The 4,942-nt window shown below is 35.2% G+C and overlaps 1 non-coding gene across 1 annotated transcript; it reads right to left on the bottom strand.

Annotated features, from left to right (window-relative positions):
• Positions 1 to 3,955: 3,955 nt before the first annotated feature.
• Positions 3,956 to 4,063, bottom strand: LOC148551108 (small nucleolar RNA R71). Its single transcript, XR_015892625.1, has one exon. It is a non-coding gene; the product is annotated as a small nucleolar RNA R71 (small nucleolar RNA).
• Positions 4,064 to 4,942: the final 879 nt, after the last annotated feature.

The raw sequence follows: 4,942 nt of genomic DNA, 5'->3' as shown, positions 1-4,942 counted from the left end.
ATTTAGAGGTTGAAGAATGACTGCAGATGCTGTTGGATTCTGACCTCCCTGCACTCAAAGTGGATTTTCTGGAGCTACAGAACTCTAAATGGAACGCTCTCAATTGCGTTGAAAAGTAGACATCCAGGGCTTTCCAGCAATATATAATAGTCCATACTTTTCCCGAGTTTAGACAACGTAAACTGGCGTTCAACCCCAATTCCATGCTGCATTCTGGAGTTAAACGCCAGAAACAGGTTGCAAAGTGGAGTTAAACGCCAGAAACAGGTTACAAACTGGCGTTCAACTCCAAGAGAAGCCTCTACACGTGTAAAGCTCAATGCTCAGCCCAATCACACACCAAGTGGGCCCCAGAAGTGGATTTTTGCATCATTTACTCTTTTCTGTAAACCCTAGTAACTAGTTTAGCATAAATAGGACTTTTTACTATTGTATTTACATCCTGAGTTTTATCTTAGGATCATCTTTGGATTATCTTTTGATCCTTTGATCATGTTTAGGGGGCTGGCCTCTCGGCCATGCCTGAACCTTCATCACTTATGTATTTTCAACGGTAGAGTTTCTACACACCATAGATTAAGGTGTGGAGCTCTGCTGTTCCTCGTGAATTAATACAAAGTACTATTATGTTTCTATTCAATTCAAGCTTATTCCGATTCTAAGATATTCATTCGCACCTCAATATGAATGTGATGATCGTGACAGTCATCATCATTCCCAACTATGAATGCGTGCCTGACAACCACTTCCGTTCTACCTTAGATTGAATGAGTATCTCTGGGATTCCTTAATCAGAATCTTCGTGGTATAAGTTAGAATCCATGGATGGCCATTCTTGAGATCCAGAAAGTCTAAACCTTGTCTGTGGTATTCCAAGTAGGATCTGGGAAGGGATGGCTGCGACGAGCTTCAAACTTGCGAGTGCTGGGCGTAGTGACAGACGCAAAAGGATCAATGGATCCTATTCCAATATGATCGAGAACCGACAGATGATTAGCCATGCAGTGACAGCGCATTGGACCATTTTCACTGAGAGGACAGGATGTAGCCATTGACAACGGTGATGCCTAACATACAGCTTGCCATAGAAAGGAGTATGAATGATTGGATGAAGATAATAGGAAAGCAGAGGTTCAGAAGGACAGAAGCATCTCCATTCGCTTATCTGAAATTCTCACCAATGAATTACATAAATATCTCTATCTTTAAATTTATGTTTTAATTATATTTTAATTATCAATTCACCATAACCAATTGAATCCGCCTGATTGAGATTTGCAAGATGACCATAGCTTGCTTCAAGCCGACAATCTCTGTGGGATCGACCCTTACTCACGTAAGGTTTATTACTTGGACGACCCAGTGCACTTGCTGGTTAGTTGTGTGAAGTTGTGACAAAGAACTAAGATTATAAACGTGCGTATTGAGTTTTTAGCGCCGTTACCAAAGAATGGAACCGTCACGATTTCTGCGCACCAAGTTTTTGGCGCCGTTGCCGGGGATTGTTCGAGTTTGGACAACTGACGGTTCATCTTGTTGCTCAGATTAGGTAATTTTATTTTAATTTTAAGTTTTTTGTTTTTATTATTCTTATTTTCGAAAAAAATAAAAATAAATATTTTCAAAAAAATATTTTTATTCAGAATTTTTAAGAATGAATTCTAGTGTTTCATGATGATTTGTTGAATGCTGGCTGGCTGTAAGCCATGTCTAATCTTTTGGACCGGGGTTTCAACTTATCATCACAAGAGCTTGTTGATCTTCACCCAATTGGCAGTTACACACATAGTTGTTGTATACATGGGAGGTATCAATATCTGCTGAAGCTTGGCTGGCCATTAGCCATGTCTAGTGTTTTGGACCGGAGCTTTCACTGAAAGCTTGGCTGGCTAGTAAGCCATGTCTAATTCCTGGACTAGAGTTTTAGACTAACATTGCAAGATTCCTGGAATTCTTATTAAAAATTTTGAAATCCTTATTTTTCCTTTTCCAATTAATTTTCAAAAATCCAAAATAATTATAAAATCATAAAATCAAAAATATTTTCGTGTTGCTTGTTTGAGTCTTGAGTCAATTTTTAAGTTTGGTGTCAATTGCATGTTTAAAAATTTGTGCATTTTTCGAAAACTCATGCATGTGTTCTTCATGATCTTCAAGTTGTTCTTGACAAGTCTTCTTGTTTGATCTTCATATTTTCTTGTTTCGTGTCTTTTCTTGTTTTTCATATGCATTTTCAATTTGTTAGTGTCTAAATATTAAAAATCTCTAAGTTTGGTGTCTTGCATATTTTTCTTTTCTTAAAAATTTTCAAAAATAAGTTCTTGGTGTTCATCTTGACATTCAAAGTGTTCTTGGTGTTCATCTTGAAATTCAAAGTGTTCTTGCATGCATTAGTTGTTTTGATTCATAATTTTTATGTTTTGTTTCAATTTAGTGTTTTTCTCTTTCTTCATAAAAAATTCAAAAAATCAAAAAAATATCTTTCCCTTTTTCACTCATAAATTTTCGAAAATTCGAGTTGACTTTTTCAAAACTTTTTAAAATTTAGTTGTTTCATAAGAGTCAAATCAAATTTTCAATTTAAAAATTCTATCTTTTTCAAATCTTTTTCAAAAATCAAATCTTTTTTAATTTTTCCTTCATATTTTCGAAAACTTTATGATTGATTTTCAAAATCTTTTTCTTATTTCTAATTCATATTTTCGAAATTAATGCTAACAATTAATGTGATTGATTCAAAATTTTTAAGTTTGTTACTTGCCTAGTAAGAAAGGTTCAATCTTTAAACTCTAGAATCATACCTTTTTAGTTTCTTGTTAGTCAAGTAATCAACTTTAATTTTCAAAATCAAATCTTTTTAAATTTCTTTTTCAAATCTTTTTCAAAATAAATTTCAATCACATCTTTTTCAAAATCAATTTCAAAATCTTTTCTAACTTTTTATCTTTTCAAAATTGATTTTCAAATCTTTTTCAACTAACCACTTAACTTTTTGATTGATTTTAAAAGTTTACTATTTCAATCATATCTTTTTCAAAACTATCTAACTAATTCTTTCTTTAATTTTCGAAAATCACCTTCATCTTTTTCAAAATTCCTTTTTAAATTAACTAATTATTTTAAATTAAATTTAATTTGATTTAATTTTTTCTTTCTTAATTTTCGAATTTTTTATTTTAATTCTAATTTAAAAACAAAAATACTTTTATTTTATTCTATGTAATTTTCGAAAATTCTTCTCCCTCACCTCCTTCTATTTATTTATTCATTTACTAACACTCCTCTTCATCCAAGAATTCGAACCTATTCCTCACCCTTGTGTTTGAATTCTCCTTTTTCTATTCATATTTTCTTCTATTCACATAAAGGAATCTCTATACTGTGACATAGAGGATTCCATATTTTCTGTTCTCTTCTTTTTCATATGAGCAAGAATAAGGACAAGAACATTCTTGTTGAAGCTGATCCTGAACCTGAAAGAACTCTAAAGAGGAAGCTAAGGGAAGCTAAAGCACAACTCTCTGGAGAAAATCTGACAGAAATTTTCGAAAAAGAAGGAAGCATGGCCGAAAATAATAACAATGCAAGGAAGATGCTTGGTGACTTTACTGCACCTAATTCCAATTTACATGGAAGAAGCATCTCAATCCCTGCCATTAGAGCAAACAATTTTGAGCTGAAACCTCAACTAGTTTCTCTGATGCAACAGAATTGCAAGTTTTATGGACTTCCATCCGAAGATCCCTTTCAGTTTTTAACTGAATTCTTGCAGATCTGTGATACTGTTAAGACCAATGGGGTTGATCCTGAGGTCTACAGGCTTATGCTTTTCCCATTTGCTGTAAGAGACAAAGCTAGAATATGGTTGGACTCTCAACCTAAAGACAGCCTGAACTCTTGGGATAAGCTGGTCACGGCTTTCTTAGCCAACTTCTTTCCTCCTCAAAAGCTTAGCAAGCTTAGAGTGGATGTTCAAACCTTCAAACAAAAAGAAGGTGAATCCCTCTATGAAGCTTGGGAGAGATACAAGGAACTGACCAAAAAGTGTCCTTCTGACATGCTTTAAGAATGGACCAACCTGGATATATTCTATGATGGTCTGTCTGAATTATCTAAAATGTCATTGGAGCATTCTGCAGGTGGATCCATTCACCTAAAGAAAACACCTACAGAAGCTTAGGAACTCATTGACATGGTTGCAAATAACTAGTTCATGTATACTTCTGAAAGGAATCCTGTGAATAATGGGACGCCTCAAAAGAAGGGAGTTCTTGAAATTGATATTCTGAATGCCATATTGGCTCAGCAAGTCAATATGATTTCTCAGAGTCTGAATGGATTGAAGGAATCATCCAACAGTACTAAAGAGGCATCTTCTGAAGAAGAAGCTTATGATCCTGAGAACCCTGCAATAGCCGAGGTGAATTACATGGGTGAACCCTATGGAAACACTTATAATCCCTCATGGAGAAATCATCCAAATTTCTCATGGAAGGATCAACAAAAGCCTCAACAAGGCTTTAATAATGGTGGAAGAAACAAGTTTAGCAATAGCAAGCCTTTTCCATCATCCACTCAACAACAGACAGAGAATTTTGAGCAGAATCCATCTAGCTTAGCAAATATAGTCTCTGATCTATCTAAGGCCACTGTAAGTTTCATGAATGAAACAAGGTCCTCCATTAGGAATTTGGAGGCACAAGTGGGCCAGCTGAGTAAAAGAGTCACCGAAACTCCTCCTAGTACTCTCCCAAGCAATACAGAAGAAAATCCAAAGAGAGAGTGCAAGGCCATTGATTTAACCATCATGGCCGAACCTACAAGGGAGGGGGAGGACGTGAATCCTAGTGAGGAAGACCTCCTGGGACGTCCAGTGACCAATAAGGAGTTTTCCTTTGAGAAACCAAAGGAATCTGAGGCTCAATTAGAGACCATAGAGATT

This window comes from Arachis ipaensis, chromosome B7, assembly GCF_059453495.1.
Source record: "Arachis ipaensis isolate K30076 ecotype BB chromosome B7, ASM5945349v1, whole genome shotgun sequence".
In the NCBI taxonomy this organism is placed as follows: Eukaryota; Viridiplantae; Streptophyta; class Magnoliopsida; order Fabales; family Fabaceae; genus Arachis; species Arachis ipaensis.
Note: the sequence above shows the minus strand (reverse complement) of the source record. Positions and strands in the feature narration are given on the sequence as shown.